Below are 20,820 nucleotides of genomic sequence, written 5' to 3'. Positions count from 1 at the left end.
CCATTTTCTTGTGAGGCTGAGATGTGAGGATTGCTTGAACCCAGGAGTTTGAGGCTGCAGTGAGTTATGATCACACCACTGCACTCCTGCCTGAGAGACAAACGAGACACACGCTCTTCAAAAAATAAAACAAAAACGAAAACAAAACAAAACCCTCCTTAACTCGTCAAATAAACACATAAAGCTTTAGCATAGTATAGATTTGGGGTTTCATTCACTCCAACCTACTAATTTTTAAACAAGAAAACTATGGTCTAATCGGGAAGAAATTTGCCAAAATCACATGCGTAGAGCTACTTACATATAAGGACTCAGACCAAGGGCTCCTACTCTGTCCCTGTATCCTTTCCTCTATGTCTTCCTGCTTCCTAATCACTGTTCCTTAACAGATAGGACACATACCCCACATGACTTATCTAGGCACTTTTGTCCTGTTTCAAGACCTCTATGAAATGAGAGGTCCCTATGACTGCTCAGATGGCTTCGAGGAGACACTGAGAAGAGACAGACCCATGCAGCAACAGAAGCTTCGTGCTTCATTTGTCTTCCTTTGGTTCCCTTCCACATCTGTAAGCACACTAATAAAAGCAGAAGAAAACTGCTCTTCTCTTAAAATGCAAGATGAATAAATGCCGCTGCAATCCATCAATTGCTGGAATAGAGCATTACTCTTTTTTTTTTTTCCGAGACGGAGTCTTGCTTTGTCACCCAGGCTGGAGTGCAGTGGCGCGATCTCGGCTCACTGCAAGCTCCGCCTCCCGGGTTCACGAACATTCTCCTGCCTTAGCCTCCCGAGTAGCTGGGACTACAGGCACCCGCCACTTGGCCCCGCTAATTTTTTGTATTTTTAGTAGAGACGGGGTTTCACCACATTAGCCAGGATGGTCTCGATCTCCTGACCTCGTGATCCACCCGCCTCGACCTCCCAAAGTGCTGGGATTACAGGCGTGAGCCACCGCGCCCGGCCGAGCATTACTCTTATAACCATCTCTACCTTTCTGTATTTAACTTGGTGGGTTTGAAGTCACCAAGAGAAAATAACTTAGTTATTTTTTTTCAGATGGCATTTTCCAGACAGGGGTGGCTCTCTCTGTTAGCAGGCAGGACCTTCTGTTATTTGGATCATTCTACAACAACATTTAGAAGCAGTGGAATAACGCCGGGCGCGGTGGCTCACGCTTGTAATCCTAGCACTTTGGGAGGCCGAGGCGGGCGGATCACCAGGTCAGCAGATCGAGACCACGGTGAAACCCCGTCTCTACTAAAAATATAAAAAATTAGCCGGGCGTGGTGGCGGGCGCCTGTGGTCCCAGCTACTCGGAGAGGCTGAGGCAGGAGAATGGCGTGAACCCGGGAGGCGGAGCTTGCAGTGAGCCGAGATTGCGCCACTGCACTACAACCTGGGCGACAGAGCGAGACTCTGTCTCAAAAAAAAAAAAAAAAAAAAGAAGCAGTGGAATAAAATTGCAAAATGAAACCAAGTCCATTTATTCAGTGGAATAGAATTGCAAGATGAAACCAAGTCTGGGAAGCATACTTTTTTATAGAAGAATCTGCAGTTTAGTTTTTTTTTTTCAACACAGGTGCAAAGGGTCAGCCTCACCTCATTTATCTTTCAGGGCATGTTATTATTATTGGTCTGTGAAAGAATTCTTTTTTGTTCACTCATTATGTTGAACTATGTAAAATTACCACTTTCGTAAGATAAAAAAGTAATCAAATATTAATGATTTCAAGTGGCTCGCCTAGTAGTTATTCCTTATCAAACCCACATCCAGGCTGGGTGTGGTGGCTCACTCCTGTAATCCCAGCACTTTGGGAGGCTGAGGCAGGTGGATCACCTGAGGTCAGGAGTTCAAGATCAGCCTGACCAACATGGTGAAACCCCATCTCTACTAAAAATACAAAAATCAGCTGGGCGTGGTGGTGTGTGCCTATAATCCCAGCTACTCGGGAGGCTAAGGGAGGAGAATCACTTGAACCGGGGAGGTGGAGGTTGCAATGAGCCAAGATCTCGCCACTACACTCCATCCTGGGCAACAAGAGTGAAACTCTGTCTAAACAAACAAACAAACAATAACCCCCACATTCTACTACCATTTTCATTTCTTTATCACCAGCCACTTACATAAAATTCACATGTATTTTGTTACGGTCGTGGAGATATCTGTGTGTTCTGTCACAATATATATTGCTATTTGGGGTAAATAATGTACTTATTCTGCCTCTTTCTTAATTCAGTACAATACCTTTTTAAAAACACCTACCTCTGTTTCTATTTTTAAATCCACTCTTTTGTTCCTAACTATGGCACCATGCTGGACAGTTTGCCAATAGCGCTTTGTTACCACTCCACTCTCCCATTGGTGGGTGTCCAGGTTGCCTTGAAGCACACATCTCCCAGACACAGCACTGCAGGAAGCATTCCCACACATATATGCCGAGGGGCTCATCTTCTTCTTATTGATTTGTACAAGCTCCCTGGATATTTCATCTGTCAGTCTTTTGATAAGTTTAGACTCTGCAGATACCCCTGGGAAGACATTCTCCTATCTCAAAGTGCTTCAGAAAATCCAGTAGTGATCTCAACAAAACACGGTGACAACACAATCTTCCTTATTATGATAACATAGTCTCTTCAGTTGCGAGGCGAAATAGATTCCTGGGGTTTCTCACATTCTCATTTTCATTAAAACTAATTCTCTCCAAAACATGTCAAAACGTTATTCATTCTATGTGCCTGTATAGTCTCCTTTACTTATAGAACTGTTTTAATTTTTAAAATTAAAACAGATGCTACTCACTATTCACAATAGCAAAGAATCAAACCAAATACCCATCAATGATAGACTGGATAAAGAAAACGTGGTACAAATACACCATGGAATACTATGCAGCCATAAAAAGGAAAGAGATCATGTCCTTTGCAGAAACATGGGTGGAGCTGAAAGCCATTATCCTCAGCAAACTAACGCAGGAACAGAAAACTAAGCACTGCACGTTCTCACTTATAAGTGGGAGCTGAAGATGAGAACACCTAGACACATTGAGGGGAACAACACACACTGGGGCCTGTTGTGGGGTGGCGGGGGAGAGAGAGCATCAGGAAGAATAGCTAATTCCGGGCTTCGTACCTCGGTGATGGGTTGATCTGTGTAGCAAACCACCACGGCGCACGTTTACCTATGTGACAAACCTGCACATCCTGCACATATACCCCAGAACGTAAAATAAAAGTTGAAGAAAAAACAACAGATGCTACTGATTCACTTTAAGGAAAAAAATATTAAAATGTTCAACGGTCTCATTTGTGATAAATATGAACAACTACCAGAATCAAGATGTGAGGCAATACAGATGCACAAAACTAATCAAAAGAAAATTCTAGAGTGGGAAATTAAGAAGCAGGCATTATCTTTGCCCTGCAGGTAAATCCACTCTGATTCCCTTTCTGGTAACTGTATTTTCTTTCCCGCTGAAGAACCATACCTCTCCGACTCTCAGTTCTGCCCATGTGGAACCCAACCTCTGCTGAGAGAGGAAACTTAAGATGATAACAGCTAAGCCAAGCAGTGTGTTCCTGCCTCTTTCCACAGTGACTGCCTCACGCTTGGGCGTGGAGAGCTAAGGGAGAGCCAGGGGGAGCTAACGAGCGCTGGGGAGACTCCCTTGGGTCATATCTACAGGTGAGATTCTCACCCTTTCGCATAGGAGCTGACATCCAGAGGTTTTGAAGTCTGGGCTGGTGCATCCATCTTTCACTGACTCATTCATTATCTTTTTTTTTTTTTTTTTGAGACCGAGTCTTACTCTGTCACCAGGCTGGAGTACAGTGGCATGATCTCGGCTCACCACAACTTCCACTTCCCAGTTTCAAGCAATTGTCCTGCCTCAGCCTCCTGAGTAGCTGGGACTACAGGTGCCTGCCACCACGCCTGGCTAATTTATATATATATATTTTTTGTAGAGATGGGGTTTCACTGTGTTGGCCAGGCTGGTCTCGAACTCCTGACCTCAAGTGATCTGCCCGTCTCGGCCTCCCAAAGTGCTGGGATTACAGGTGTGAGCCACCATGCCTGGCCTCATTATCCTTTTTACATATAAAAGAAAGTCTCTCTGAGTATCCAAGAATACTCCTGGAGCAAGTGAAATGAGAAAGTTACCTGAAAGAAACGTACTTCATTCAGACAGAGAGAAGACCCAGGGCAGAGATCCTGCTGCAGACACAGCTTTGGAGTATGGGGAAATAAGAGAATAGGGAGCTAGAGTGGGGTGAACAGAGTAAATGATGGCAGGAGGCAAAGGAAAAGCCTATTTTTAAATGTCAACAGCATGGCATAAAAAAGAAGAGAGAGCAGGGGGAAGTCAAAGGAGTTCGGTGGGTTCTTGCTAGCAAATGAAGGCTGAAGGCAGGCCTGCACCTCAGGGCTAATGACTTTGGGTGCTTCAGAAGCGTTTGCTTTGTGGATTCCTACTCTATTAAAATATTATTGTAGTGATTTTTCTTCTAATTTTAAATTAAAATTAAAATATTTTCATGAACCCTTTAATAGTACAGTGGACCTCAGGCATGGTTTCTATTGAGACTACTGGATAAATTGGCCATGCTACCCCTGGCTGATTATTTATAGGAAGCATTAAATTACTTTTTTACTTAAGCCAGCTTTGGTATCATTTTCTATTATTTGTAGTCAAAAATTGTTAACCAACACAAAACGTTTTCTTTTCCTTAAGCAACATTTAATAATGCACGCATCCTTCCCGTGGGAAACCATTAGCGTAAGCAAAACAGACGTTAATTACCAGATTTAAAACAAGCAAACTCTGGTGTTCTATTTCTTGAGTATTATCAGAGGAGGATCAAGTGCAGAGCTAGACAGTAACTTTAGAGAAGTAATCATGGACACGCAGCTGTGCTTCTATTTTAATAGATTTGCTTCTCCTACATAACCTGCCATCAGCGGGTGACAGGCTGGATATCATTCCCCAGCAGTGGGGAGGAGTTAGGCAGTGTCTTCACCCCCACCCCCCATCCTCAATTCATTTTATGGCATTTAGCTGTTGTCAAGTTACGCTATTATAGAACAAATTACATCAACTGGCCCACTGCGGGCCTGAGCCTGGCATCTTTATTACCATTAATACCTGCTCAAACAAACATGTGCAGGTGTAACACTAAAAATAACACAATAAAAGTGTTTCTAACTGGATAGGAGAAAGCCCAGACTCCCAACACAATCACTATTACTAATAGCTAAGCTGGACATTTTTCAGTACTTGATGCTCTTCAAAGCATTTCGATGTGCATTATCTCCTGTGATCCTCACAGACCACCCCCGTGCCCTCCACAGAAGCTATAATTCTCATTTTATCAAACAGGAGAATAAAGCTCCAACATTGAAGGAACTTGTCCATGATGTCTATGTCACAGGGTGGGGTCTCCAATACTGATCTTGAGTTCCAATTCGAATGTCTCTGGGCCATCTCCATCCCCTTCCTAGCTTTGGGAGGAGTGAGAGGCTCTCCTGTGTTTAAATCTTGAGAATCAACAATATTCTCTTTGCCCAAGACCATCATGTGAGATCCCACATTTGAACCATAGAAATTTTGGAGATTCACACCCTAAAACCATGTTTCTCTATCCCGGTTAATCCCTCCATGTATTGACCCGGAAACATAATCTAATTTGCCTATAAGACGGAGAGAGAGAGAGAATAATAGAAATGCTGGAAGAACAAGCCCTGGGGCGGTATTGCCCAGATCTGAATCCACACAGCAGCTACTTCGGTGCCTGTAACTTAAGGCTTTCTCTTAATCCTCTGTCCTCCATCAACACCTGGCTGAGCAGGTACTTCGCGAATATTAAAAATAATATAATTTCTAGGATCTATTTGTTAACTTTGATCTCATTGATCTATTAAAGCATCAGATTGAGTTTCATGTAAATCATCTGTAGTATCCCGAAAGATTAGAGAAGATGCTTTTGAAACAATCTCCACTTAACCTGCTTGCCAGGTGATCCCTCCATTCCCCTCCATGGCCAGCAGGGGGCGCTCGCTCAAGGTGCTGGCGCTCTCTCCAGCTGCCAGGGCGTTTATGCTCCCGTCGGGGGTGCTGCAAGCTTAGTACCAGCCTCTATTATGTCATTATTACACTGCCCTCGTTTAATCTATGTTATATAAATCCGTGAGCAGATTGAGCCGCTTCTACGAAAAGGAGCATAAATGCTGTGGAAAGATTCCACAAAACTACGTGACTAAAACCATTTCTGACAATTAGATGTGGACAGCAGAACTCTAAAACACAAGGGAAAACTAAGCTCTGGAAGGGTCCCTTCCTCCGATTGATTCTGAAGTGTTTTTAAGTCATTTCCCCGCATTCGAGAAAACACAACTGGATGTTGCAGATGACCCGTTAGGAAGGTTATGGTGTATGACTGGAAGAGATCACATCAGCCCTGCAGACTTCTGCAAATAAAAACCTTGGCTCCACACATCAAAAGATTGGGGAAGGAATACTTATTTATTTATTTAGAGACAGAGTTTCGCTCTTGTTGCCCAGGCTGGAGTGCAATGGCGTGATCTCGGCTCACCACAACCTCCGCCTCCTGGGTTCAAGCGGTTCTCCTGCCTCAGCCTCCCGAGTAGCTGGGATTACAGGCATGCGCCACCACACCCGGCTAATTTTGTATTTTTAGTAGAGACAGGGTTTCTCCATGTTGGTCAGGCTGGTCTCGAACTCCCGACCTCAGGTGATCTCACCTCGGCCTCCCAAAGTGCTGGGATTACAGGTGTAAGCCACTGCTCCCAGCCCATACTTTTAAATTAAAGAGTAATTATATAGAGATCACTGTTTAAACAATTTCTCAATCTGTATCTTTTTTTTTATGGAGCCAACTCATAAAGTCACTTTTTTATGAAACCTTGTCCTAGAGGGCTGCCTCTGCAGTGCTAGGTGGGTCTGCAGAGCTCAGCTTCCCTCTGCTGCAGATGAGTGTTGCATCCTTGGACAAATCATTTCTGCTCTGAACCTTCATTTTGCCTTCTGCATATGAGGTGTTTGATGAAAGCAATTTCTGAGGTTCCTTCATTTCTTATATGCTAGGATTCCACAAGCAAACCAATCTATGGGTGTGCACTTGGAGACAGCTCTGTACAGAAGAAAAAGTTTTACCCTATGACAGAAGGACAAAATTCAGTAAAGAGCAGGGCTCCCATAATCTAAGAAACCACTGCCAGCCCATGAGAACATTTTAGAGAGGAATGTCAAAAACATATTACCATATAAAATGTTAATATATATTAATATGTGAAAGTAATTAACAAAATGAAGAAAAACTGTCTTTTAAACTTTCTGACTAATTTTGGAAGGAAGTCTCAATTGAGGGGACTACGTCTTTGACCCTTTTGAACACTTGTCTGTCTCCCCTTTAATCAGGAACAACTATGACCTAGGACCAGGGCCCTCAGGAATCTTCACCCCTAACTTGAACTTCATAACCCTGGAAGGGTAATTTTGTCATGATTATTATTGTTACACTTTATTAAAAGCCAGAAAGTTTAATTTTTTCATTTACAGAAGTGATATCAAGTTTCCATTTTAGGTAAATTTATGTAAATAAGCATATGAGTTGATTTAAACAAAGATAGATTGAACAATATTTCTCATGTGTACATGTGGAAGAAAACAGTGGAATCAGATGAGAGAGAGAGATGTTTGCAGCTGCCCAGTCCCTGAGGGCAGGAGTCCCCAGGGTGGGACACATCTGTTCCATCTTCACCACTAACAACTCATGGGACCTCCAGGAATGGAAGCCATAAACAAAACAGGCTTTCAAACAAACTAAAGGAAAATGTAAGATGTGTAAAATGAAAACACACACACTTATACTTTCTAATCTCTGTCTCACACACAGACACATACACTCACACACCTTTTCAAAGTGGAAATATGTCTGTAGTAAGGCCATGGGTGGTTCATCACTGAAACACATTATCCCGTTTCATGAACAATGTTACCACAGTGAATTTAATGTGATTTCTTGTCATAACCATCCAGCAACCTCACATTGACACAGGCCGTGTGAAGTTTTCAAAGGGTCCTTCATTGGTTAAATCTCTATGGATTTGATGGTCTAGTTCCTGTTTGACAGATAAGAACCTAGACCTCTGTGAGGCAAAAGGACTTGGCAAAAGTCACACCGATTTAGGACCAGATCTCTGCATGCCCAACCCCAATGTGGCTTCTCTTTCCACTGTCCCATCTACAAATTGTAAGAAGATGGTAAGACTGTCTCTTGTTCCTGTCCTTGTCCATTGCTGCATTATCATTTCTCCTGGGAACATCACTCTAAATAAAAACAGGTATAAGGAAACATTCTATACTATATTTGCAACTTCTCTTTAAATTTAAAATTATTCCAAAATAAAAAAGCTTACTGAAAATTAGAATGCAGGATTTTAATTCTAAGGGAAAGGAAAATTCTCCATGTATCTAATCTAAAAAAACATGGAGGTCAGCATGAGTTAGTTTCTGGGGGATGATCTCAGATGAAAATGGGCCCTTAGGTAGTAGGAGGTGGCAGGTCTCAGTTCAGTGTTTACACATGGCTCCACGCAGAGCTACAGACTGGGTTCCTTAGCAGGTTCTGTAGGAGGTCCTTTGAAGAAGGGCCACTCTGCATTCGATATGTAGAAACTTGTGGAGAAGATGAGGAAACTGAGGAAAACCATCAATGCAATCAACAATCCAATCCCTTGACTCTGCAACTGCACAAAAAAGGAAAAGCAAAGAAATAGTAATTAACGCGATGCATGCAAACTGAGGTCTACCCATCACTTCCAAAATCTGTTTTCCCCAACAGTGAAAATTCATGTACAGAGTATTCCCCAATGACTTCTATCAGGCAATGTAGAAAGGGAGAAGTCAGATTCAGCATCGGCTAGTTGATACTGTGGCTCAACAGTCTCCATCTCTGAAAGTGTTGATTCTTCCTTTTCTTAAAGGAAAGAAAAACAGGAATCAATATCGTTTGTTTGTAAACCTTATGCACAGTAAGCTGCCCATCACCCAGAACTATTTTTGACATCCCGCCTGTGGAATGTGGCATGCTGATACTTGAGAACTTTTTGCTTATTTCGATCATCCCTTTATGTTGCATCTACTTGGGAAGCCTGTTAAGGAGACATTCAGATATCTCCATCATTTCCATTAAAATGTGAATAATGCTGTGAGAGAACATTTACACTGCTATAATCTTCCATTCTATAAAAATTAAAAGTCGTGCCTCATAGATGCTACTGAGGGTGCCTAGAGATTGAAACTCGGCCGGGCGCGGTGGCTCACGCTTGTAATCCCAGCACTTTGGGAGGCTGAGGCGGGCGAATCACGAGGTCAGGAGATCGAGACCACGGTGAAACCCCGTCTCTACTAAAAATACAAAAAATTAGCCGGGCGTGGTGGCGGACGCCTGTAGTCCCAGCTACTCGGGAGGCTGAGGCAGGAGAATGGCGTGAACCCGGGAGGCGGAGCTTGCAGTGAGCCGAGATCACGCCACTGCACTCCAGCCTGGGCGACAGAGCAAGACTCCGTCTCAAAAAAAAAAAAAAAAAAAAAAAGATTGAAACTCAAGCATATTAACTGCAGTTATCACTTACAACATCAAACCAAATAAACAGCAAATATGCTGCAGCCATGTTCCTGAATTGGAATCTGATATTCATAAGCGGAACAATCCTGGGCAAGCTGCTTCATCTTCCTGTGATTCAAGGTTTCTCACGTAGGACATGGGATGATAATAGATTCAACCTTGCTGGGTGATTGTGAGCATCATATGAGCGCCTATGCTAAAGCAATTAGAAGGGTTACTGGCATGTTTAAATAATAAATATCCCCTTGCTTTTGTCTTTATTAATAATTAGCATTAAATGTTAATAAGGGACTGCATAAATAAATCAGGATATACTTTTTAAAGTGTATATTTCTAATTCATCATCTAAGAACTTGTATGGAAATAATCAAACATTTTGGAAAGAGATATATGTGCCATGATGTTCATGGTAACCATTATTTATGACAGCAAGAAGGCTTTGAAAGCAATCTGAATATCCATCATTAAAATGATTAAATAAATGTGGCTCAGACACGCTATAAATAGGATATTAAATCTCCATCAGAGCCATGACTTGAAGATAATATAATCTCACGGGAAGCATTTGCAATGTGTTATATGAAGCAGCATATATAAAATACTATTTAACCCAAACTAATAAATTCCTTACACAAGTGTACATGTGTATATGTAAAATATATATAAAGCATATATAATTATGTCACACATATTTGTTATTTTGAGGGGATCTTCAGGAACATTTCTAATCAAAAATGCAACCCTATAGATGGGACAGGGTCCAGATAAAAATGCAAAGAGGAAGTCATGCCGTAGGAGATGATTCTCAGAAGAATATCTGCTGTAACTTATATTTGAAAAGGTAAAGCGATGCAGAAGCACCATTAAAGAATCTGGGAAAAATCCAACGTCATGTTTAGTTGGTTTATTTCCCCTCATATAAGTGGCCAGGTACCTTTCTGGTGAATTCATTCATAAAGCGAGGGGGGTTGAGAAGCGGGGCTCCTGCAAGTGTAGCATTCTGTGCAGTGTGATCCTTCCGTATCCAGAAGATACACGGCTGAACACATGCAGATTTGAGATTTTCAGGTTTTATCTTCTCCCCAAATCCAGGAGGAACCCAGGGGAAGATTAAAATTCCGATTGCATTCCAGATATGGAAAGAACTTGAAGTAAAGGCAAAGCTGATATAGGCTTTCTCCCCATCACAGGTGGGTTTCTCATCTCATTTATCGTTTAGGTAGATATTTTTATACCTTTTGATTTATCAAAAATTTAAGAATGCAGTTTCTTTTTTCTTTCAGTTTTCGGCAAAATCCTTTGCTTTATGTGAAATAGCTGCAGTAAAATGCTGTGTAAATTTTATCTGAAAGGTTCTATGGGAAGCCATAAACATCAGTTGCCAGGGCCTCAGTTTGTCCAAGGGCCAGATTGCAACAAAATATATTTGAATTTAGAAATATGTATTGAATTTTATAAAGCCACAAAAATATGTCTTGAGGAATACATGGTGGTTTGACAAGCCAACACCTCTCTCCTTAATCCAAAATTCAAAAGGTAGTATAATTCTTTCTTTCCCAGCAGCAGAGGAAGTGACTATTGCAACCCACATTCTGAGCGTGAAACGAGGCCTCATTCAGTTTCCTAATTTCCAAGATTGTTTTTCAGCACCCAGCTGAATAAAGTATGTCCTGGGAAGAGAGAAGAAGAAAGTCTTAATGAGGCCCAGCTCAACAGGGCGTCTCATTACTGGCCTGGTTATGAGCTACAGAGAGAATCAAGCATAGAGGTTCAGAGGAAGACAGAGTGAATATATGAGGCTTGCCAGACAAGCACTATGGGAGAAGCTTCCTCCAGCCTGGCGGTGCCAAGAGAAGCTGGCTCCAGAGAAGCCTCAAAGAGTTTCAGGGGAAAGCTAATGGCCCATTGGAAGGAAGCCACTCCCAGGGCCTTGGGAACCCTGGCGGGAGACTGTGGCCCACAGCGCTTCCACGGACTTAACTGCCTCATTTGTAGCTGTGCTTGGAACACATACATCATCCCTGGAAATGTGCCTCTGTCAGGATGGAGGAAGCCCTGAATGCGAACACTCCGGCAGTGTGACAGGGCCCCTGATACAACCCGCAGACTTGAAGGCCTGCCATATCCTCCCCACATCTCTATAAAGCTAATTACCTGCTGCATGGCCAACGGGGAAAGAATTCATGGCATTTCCACAGCTGAGGCAGTTCCTGTAGCATAGACAGCCAACAACTCAGGCACAGAGAACCAAGCTCAGGTCTCCTTCCAATGGGCCACCTGGCTGGACTTTAAAAATCTCCAGCAAGATCAATGCTTCATTAAATACCAAAATGTAGCCATGCAGAGTCGCTGACAACACACAGTTACATATCCTCTTGGGTCCATGGTCTTGCCTGCCAAGAGCTTGAAGGAGCCTCAGTAAGTAAACTGACATTCATCCGGGGTGGTGGTGTTGATGTCACTGCTTAGGGTGAAGGAAAGGGCCAAAGGTTCCTCATATTCTTCTAACCACGCTTGTCTGAAATATCGGTTTCCAATTTTTTGACACACCTTCCTCCGTGCTGTCTTCATGGCTGTTACTGGCTCCTTGCTCAGCCTGGAAACCTCTCCACCAGGATGTGTGCAGAGATGTCAGCCCCTGGTCAGGCATCCTTAGCCGTCTGTCACCCCCTCAAAGAGGCCTCTGTCACCTGCCAATCTACAGTCGATACCACCATGACTTTCCCATAGAGGGAATTCCCAGAAAACAGTTCTTCTTGTTCTCGCTTCTCGTCAAATTTTCCCCAGAAAAAGTCACATTTCTGACAAGACTTGTTTCTGAAAAGCCCCTACGCGGCTGTCAACTGCCGGTTTGTCCTGGGCCCCCAGACACCTTCCTCTGTTGTGTGTGCCTCCGAAATACATTTCCCAAGCTCTCTCCCACCGGCTCTCAGCAGGTTCAGCCAATTTGGAGGCACTGGTGCAAGGTTGGAGGAGAAGGAGGAGGAAGAACTTGAGTATGCGTTTTTCTTCCTGCTTCTTGCAGAACTTTCTGCTAATGGCTTTGTCTCCTCTGTGGTTCCAACTCCTTGAGAGCTCCCCTTACCATCTTCTCAGATCCCCCAGCAACATCATCCAGGACAGCTACGGCTATGGTTCTAACTTCCACCAAACAGTCCCCGTACTTGCGCACTAGCAATATCACCTCTTCCCTCTGTCCCTCCAACCACAGGAGTGGTAACAGTTTCTTGCAACTCTTAACCTCTGCGTTCTTTTCTCAAGAAATATTAAGCCTTTTTTAGCTTTTCTACACCTAGGTCAATGATCCTTGTATTAAATCCCTCTGTTAAAATACCTAGAATGTTTTTTGTTTTCCTAGCTGGAATGTGTCTTAGAGATTCAGTCATTTCATCCTATTTTGTTTCCTTAAAAGCATTTATTGCTACCTAAAAATGTCCTGTGTATATGTTTGTTACTCTTCTATCAATCATCAATCCCCCAAAGATGTCCAGCTTCCTGAGAGGAAACATTTCGGTATTTTGCTCACTGTTGCATCCCAAATGCCTAGTGGGAAGTCTTATATCTTTGCCAAATGAATATAAATCTGTGCATCAAAGTAAGATGGCCTCCAATTAAAACATGAAATAAGATGGATTAAAGGATGGACAGTGGACCAGATGGATAGATATGTGATGAGCAAACATTGTAAAATATTAACTGTTGAATCTAGGAGCTGGTATATGGATGTTCACTGAGCAATCCTAGTAGCTCTGTCACTACCTGAATAGGGGGCAGCTGATGCCCTGAGAAGCTGAGACACCTGAGCTGGAGCCCCAGGCCTGCATGAGCCCACGGTAGGTACTGAGTCCTCTGAGGTTTGTGTTCTCTATGTTAAATGGGATTTTATAGTCTATCCACCCACCAAAAACACACCATGAGACAACTTAAATGTACCCTTAACCTTTGACTTCATTTTGATGGGACCATCCACAGAGTCCATTTGCTTTGGACTTCTCACTAACTGAGACTGATCTTCCTCTCCTTTGGCCATTAGGTATATCAGTAAGGATTCTTTTAAAAGAATTCTATAAAACATGCAGTCACTAGGAGTAGACTGGCTTCAGGCTCAGATGGATTCAGGTGCAAACAATGGCACCAACATGCTTTTTCATTCATTTCTCAGTCCCGCTTTCCATGGTGTGGCTTTTTGCTTAAGTTCCACATGGTGACAAGAACACCATATCCTAAATGTTGTTCAGTCCATCAAGAACTGGTTAGGGTTCCTTTTCCACAAGTCACAGTAGAAGAAGCAGTAAGCCATGCTGCATGTCATTGTCTGTAGTGGGTCATGTGTCGTCCCTAACCCTATCACTGTGGCCTGAGTGGAGAATATATTGAGTAGCCCAGCCTATGCCAGGAGGCCCCCTACCGAGGCCTAAAAAAAGGTCAGTTTTTCTGAAGTACAAAGCTGGAAAGTAGGGGACAGGTGGTATTTTTCTATAGCATTCTTAGATACTGTTAGGACAGGAAGGGCAAAGGAATGCCAACCAGAAAAAAATTAACCATTGTTCATTCCCAAACCTAAACAAAATAGTAAAATAATAATATAATCTGACTTATTCGACTCAGTAATCTTGTTAAAAAAGAGAAACCAAGAGTGCCTTCAGAGTGTACCAGATATTTAGGCAATTATTCTGGAGAAAAAAGTTACTGTTGGAATTGAATCTTTTTTTTTTTTTTTTTTAAACATTGTAAGATTAGACTGTCTGAACCCAGTGCCACGAATGGTCTAATAGAAATACTTTATGACACTGGGTCCTCAGTAATAAGCTCAGTAGCAATGAAAAAATCAGACATAAGTTAATTCCCCACCAATGTGATCTTGGCAGTTTTACCAATTTCCTCCAAAAGCTTAGGCTAGAGATCCAAAATAGATCCCCTGCTAGATGACATTTTTCTTCCAATCTAACACAATTTTTAACATCTAATTAGTTGTCAATCTTTAAAAAATGAAATTAACACAGAAAACATAAAAAGTACAGATCTCTAGCTTTTCTTTGAAAATATAAAAAGATCTGGAAACTGGGACGTACATTTCTCCTGGCACTAGTCAGATGGCCCTCAGTGGCTGCTGAGCCCTTTACATGGGGCCTCTGTCCTAAGGTTCACCGCAGTCCCCACCATTTCCTCCTGCCCCATGCCCAGACTGCTTGCCTCATTTGTGTGCCCTGCCTGGCCTTCCTGTCACCCCTTCAGGGAACTGTGTGAGAACAAGGCCAACATTTGGGAAAAGCAGCACCAGAGATGGAGACAGAATCCCCATGACACATTTGAATACCAGGACCCAGGGTGAGTATACAACCCTGATCTAGGCATCGACTCCTCATCAATATGGTAATTTAATTTGTTTATTAAAAAGGTAAAATACAAGTCATCCAGGATAACTTGGGAAGCCAGTTTCTTGTATGGACTGGCTTACAAAAACTAGAGGGATAGAACAATCATGTTGCTTTTTTCTTGTGGAAAGACTTCTGCTATGGACTGAACTGTGTCCCCCAAAATTCATAGGTTGAAGCCCTAACATCCAATCTGGCTGAATTTGGAGTAAGGAAGTAATTAAGGTTAAAGTAGGTGGTCGTGATGGGGCCGTGGTCTGATAGGATCCTTATAAGGAGAGATAGCAGAAGGCTCGCTATTTCTCTCTGCCACGTGAAGACACTATGAGAAGGTGGTATTCTGCAAGCTGGGAAGAAAGCCCTGGAACTAATCAGCAGGCACTTTGCTCTTGGGCTTCCAGTCTCCAGAATAGTGAGAAAATAAAATTTAAGCCACCCAGGCTATGGTATTTTATGGCAGTGCCAGAAGATTAATGCAACTACCTTAAAGAAATTAAGACTGTTTAAAAATGGCCATAACACTTGTTGATGTATTAATGGGTGCTTCTCAAAAGTTGAAACAGTGTCAGCTCAGGAGCTTAACTGTCACTCCTGCCATCTTTTTCATGGTATTATATTACTCTTATGTTTATAGTACAAAAAAAAACAGATGTAAGTATCATTTCTGTCAGAACTAATTATGTAAAGGCGCCTATTACACACATGACATAGCCAATACATATCCAAAGCGGAAGGCACAGTATTATCCCTGGGAACAAATAATTTAGTTGGGAAGAGAAGACTTATGCTCACAATAAATACTGATGCATAAATGAAAATACATTATGCACTGCTAAAAGTACTCAATACAGTTTTTTTTTTTTTTTTTTGAGACAGAGTCTCTCTCTGTCACCCAGGCTGGAGTGCAGTGGCGCAATCAATCTCGGCTCACCGCAAGCTCCGCCTCCCGGGTTCATGCCATTCTCCTGCCTCAGCCTCTCCGAGTAGCTGGGACTACAGGCGCCCGCCACCACGACCGGCTAATTTTTTTTGTATTTTTAGTGGAGACGGGGTTTCACTGTGGTCTCGATCTCCTGAGCTCGTGATCCGCCCGCCTCGGCCTCCCAAAGTGCTGGGATTACAAGCATGAGCCACCGCGCCAGGCCAATACAGTTTTAACTATTGTCAGAGTTTAGAAAAAGAAGAGATAAATGAGTTTGAAATAATCACAAACAGGTAATGAAGTTAATCTTAACTATTAATTGCTAACTATACATGAAGCATGAGTTAAGTACTTTGCATCTACTAAGTCATATGAGGTTAAGAAGTTTGCCCACTGGCACAAAACTAACAAGGGTTGAGTTAGGATTTGAACTCAGGCTCCAGAGGCTGTGCTCAGATGAAGTATTTCCTTTTGATCCTTTAACCAGCTGCAGGCTGTGTGCACGTTTCCCTTTGAACTGATGGCTGGTAAAAGTCACAGGCTCTGTCATGTCCTTCTCTTGTGTCCCCTAGTAGACAGTCCTGTTAAGTACCCAAAGCAGGCCTCATCATTGTTTTAATTAGTAATGTTTCAGGAAATGTCTGTGGAATAAAACCTGTAAAGAGGAACTCAAGAAAAAAAATAGAAGATTTGTTATCCCACAAGCGTTAGCAATCTCCAAACCAAAGTTACAATAAGAACAGTTTGCACAAAAGCCTTGGAGGAAACTGGGAGAATCACTTGAACCCAGGAGGTTGCGGTGAGCCAAAATCGTGCCATTGCACTCCAGCCTGGGAAACAAGAGCGAAACACCATCTCGAAAAACAAACAAACAACAAAAAAACTATATCCCTTATTCCCCAAACCTAATCAAGCACTACTTGCTCTGTGCCAGGTCTTAACTACTTGTTGAGGATGTGGAAACATAGAAGGTGTGATTTCTGGTCAGCTCATGTGGTGGAGAAGACAGACCCACAAATCAAATGCTGTGTGTAATGCATTGCAGTGTCTCCATGTGTACTTTGCATATGGAAAGTCAGCCTGGGAGGGAAGAACATCAATCCTTTCTCTGGAAAAGCACAGGTCTGAGCTGGTTTTGAAGGATAAGAAGTGACTGGGAGGTACATGAGTGTCTGTTGGAGGTGGATAGATAAACTCCACATGCAAGAGTATGAGGGCAAAAAGATTAGTATCAAGCAAAAGCAAATTACATTTTATGGAGAACAGAGTTACAACAGTACCCGTATCTGGCATCTGTGGTTCTTCCTGTCCAGCATCCACACTTCTCTCTGAAAAACATCCTAATTGTCCCTTAGGCCTCACCCCTTCCTGATTTTCAGTCCCTGTGGTCTGGGTGGGACGAACCCCCCTCCCAACCCTAGTTCCAAGACTGGTCATAATGTGTCAGTCACGACCTCACAACATTCTATGCACCTGGAGCCTGGATACAGTGATGCCGTCAGGTGTGGCATGTGATCACAGGGAACTCAGGAACAGCTCTCCAGCCCCAGGACATTCTGCTGGAACTGCTGGGAGTTGAAAGCTTTCTTCCCACTGAGGGGTAAACCTTCTAGGTGTCTGAAGATGTTGAAGACCATTTCCTGGAACAACAGAGGTAAATGCCCAGAGGATGAGAACACGTAGCCATTAGGAGAGCCTGAAAGTTCAGCGTGACTGAAAGATGAAGTTCAAGAGAAGAGACAAACTGCAGAACACAAGCTGGAGAGTTTCAGGTAAGAGTCATATCACAAAAAGCCATTAAGCATTTTAAAATGCTTAGCCTTTATTCAAAGAGTAATGGAAAGGCACTGACATGACCTAATCACAAATGAGAAGATTTGATTAAACATACCTCTCTACAGTGATGGAGAATGGACAAGGACAGTAAAACCTGCTAGGGACTGCTAGAGTGACCCTGCAAGAATAGCCCTGAAGATAGAAAGAAGTAGATAGTTGCCAAAGACACCTGTGGAATACAAAAGTACCAGTGCCTACTAGATCAAACTACACGTGGATCTGAATCTCAGAAAAGGGCTCCCAGCTAGGGAAAGAGATTTAGAAGCCTTCAGCAGAGAGATGATGTTTTAAGCCTTAGGAGTGAATGAAATTACCCAGAGAACATGCATGATGAGAAGAGAACCTGGAAGAGCAGGGGCCAACATTTAGGATCCGTCAGACAACAAGGAGCCCAAGACTGAGACCTGTTAATCCAAAATGCACCATTTTGTAAGCTCCCTGCCGTTACTCAGACCTTGGTCAAAGTGAAACATTCCACGAGGGTTCAGGCCATGAGAACCTGACTGTCCAATTGCCTGACTTTATCACATTCTGCTGAGAAAAAGTCCAAGGAACATCACTATCACATTCTGCGGGAACAAGGTCTCAACTTTCTCATTGTGGGAACGTCTTATCAACTTCTTCCCAGGCAGCAAGCCATACTGCCTAGACCCCTCCCGCCCATACCTATAAGTATCCCAGCCTGTAAGCAGTGGTGGGCACTGACATTAGCTGGTCCTCCACCTCGGCAGGTTTACGCTGGATGTACATACCTGCATTTGCTGTTGAGCCACCCTCTCCCTCTATGTGTGTCTTTAACCCTCACCTTCCCTTGGAAACCTAACAAGGAGGAGGAGCCAGGAAGGTAGGAGGAAGACAGAAGCCCATGGTGTTAAAAGCAGCCACAGGAATTGTATAGAACAGTGATTCTCAAAGTGTGGTCCAGAAACTCTTGGGGCTCCTACGACCCTTATAGGAGGTCCACACAAGCCAAAATAGCTCTATATGGATACTAAGGTATTATTTGTTGATGTCATTCTCATGAGCACATGAATGCAGAATGGAGGTTTCCAGACGCTACTGGAAAGGTGATATTGCAACAAACTGGAGAAACAACATCATGAAATTTCTCCATTTTAATTTCTAATAAATATCAATGTTTATAAGCAAAATGGCTTTTTTGGTGGGGTAGTTCTGAACAATCTAAGGATAAACAGATCCTGTGATCAAAGTGCGAGAAACACAGCCACAGAGAGCTTTACAAAGGGCATCAGTATTAATGTCAAATGTTATTGAGGCCTCAAGGGAACTAACCAGTCAGAAGCAGCCATCGAATTTAGCAATGGACTTGACTCACTTGGTGAGAGCCATTCCGTGTCGTGGTGGCGGAGACACAGCACGATGGCTGAGAGGGAGCAGGAGCTGTGGAAGTTGAATAATGCTCAAAGGGACCATTCTTTCTGTGAGTATCCAAATCAACTCATGGTAGCATGAACCCATTTCATCTTCTACTACCCTTGGTAAAAAAGGAATGGCTATCACTGAGGGCATTAACTGGATATTTCCTGCACCACTTGGAGCAGAGTGCCACAAGGTCTTTAGTTCTATTCAGCCACCCCTTTTCCAAAGCCCAATACCTGAAGCATCTCAGCGAAATGCCATTAAGATGTTTGCCACACAGGTAGTCATGGCAACGGTATGTCAGCCTGTGCTCTGTTTTCAGTCTTTTTCTGTTAACAGGTCAATAAAGAGGGCAGGGGGTCTCTTCTGCAGAATCTTAAGTGGGATTTGCCCAACCAAAGTCCAAAACACAAGGAAACATCTTAGTGGTCCTGATTTGCTTAAGGAAATTAACATTCTCTATATCGCCCTTTGGACTTAATCTTTGACTAGGTCAAGGGTGGTTATGTGTGCAGAAAAGGATGTAGGAGGCCTGAGACTGCTATCCTTAGAAAGATCTGCTTATAAGGTTGTCCTTTGACTGTTCTCTGGAAACTTGGATTTTGTAAGAGTTTCCAGCATTCACTAAGAAGAGTGGTACACTGTGATAAAACTCTTCGCACAAAGAAGTCTATGCTGAACACTTGCTTTCTTCCTTAGAGTTTTGGATTTGGGTACATGATAGGCAGAAAGTACCTAGGCAGCCAGACCTCAGCAAAGACCTTGGGTGCTGTGTTTCTAATGAGCTTCCCTGATCGACATTTCACAATGCTGTTACCATAGGATGCAAAAGCTGGCACCCCCCCTTGGATGACTGCAGTGGGTGGGGATTCCTGGAAGCTTGTGCCAGCGACCTATAGACTTTGCTCCGTGAGCCTGTTCTGTTTGCTGATTTTGCTTTACATCTTTTGTTGTGATAATTCACAGCTGCAGGTAAGCCTGTGTGCTGAATCCCTTGAGTTCTTACAGAGAATAAGTGAATCTGGGGGTAGTTTTGGGGACCCTGCAACACAGTGTATCACTGAGTATAGGACGATGCAAGAAAGAGTGGCCTTCAGAACATGTGCGGGAGCTACCAGAAGACTGTTTCTTACACTCAATGGATTATGTAAGGGTATAAGAACTGGGGATGTCAAAGCCCTGCTGCCACCACTGGTGAGGAACTCAGAGGTGCCAGGCGTCCTTTTCTGAAGCTGGGAGAGGAAAGCAGCACCATGGAAGCCACTGTGAAAGGACCTTCCTGTACCTACACAGCTCCCATTACATGGGGCACGTGGACAAACAGTCTATGGAGGCCTATGAAGTCTCATGTCTTAGGTTTTTAAAAAAAGAAGCTTCTACCTTAAGAGAGGGAAGGATAAACCACAGAATGTCAAATCCTTATGAACAAGAGAAAAAGGGAAGAAGAAAAGTGATGAAGACATTCTTATTTTATAAAAATTGACCAACTACAGACGAGATAACGAAGACATCTATCTTTCTGGAATTCTTTTGTAAAGACTGAAATATCTAGTCAATAACTTTCCAGTGACAAAAGAGGTTACACCAGTTGTCCTTTCATTCAGTTTATACTTTTATATGGATAAACATAATTTATAACTTCTCCATAAATTATAACT

The 20,820-nt window shown here is 42.9% G+C and overlaps 1 long non-coding RNA gene across 1 annotated transcript; it reads right to left on the bottom strand.

Annotated features, from left to right (window-relative positions):
- Positions 1 to 16,243: 16,243 nt before the first annotated feature.
- LOC134732216 (uncharacterized) lies at positions 16,244 to 17,401 on the bottom strand. Its single transcript, XR_010115164.1, has 2 exons — positions 17,197 to 17,401; positions 16,244 to 16,614 (listed from the first exon to the last, which is right to left on the bottom strand). It is a non-coding gene; the product is annotated as an uncharacterized lncRNA (long non-coding RNA).
- Between the last annotated feature and the right edge of the window lie 3,419 nt (positions 17,402 to 20,820).

The sequence above is a fragment of the Symphalangus syndactylus genome, chromosome 13, assembly GCF_028878055.3.
Source record: "Symphalangus syndactylus isolate Jambi chromosome 13, NHGRI_mSymSyn1-v2.1_pri, whole genome shotgun sequence".
Classification (NCBI taxonomy): domain Eukaryota; kingdom Metazoa; phylum Chordata; class Mammalia; order Primates; family Hylobatidae; genus Symphalangus; species Symphalangus syndactylus.
This window is presented reverse-complemented; position numbering and strand designations above follow the sequence as displayed.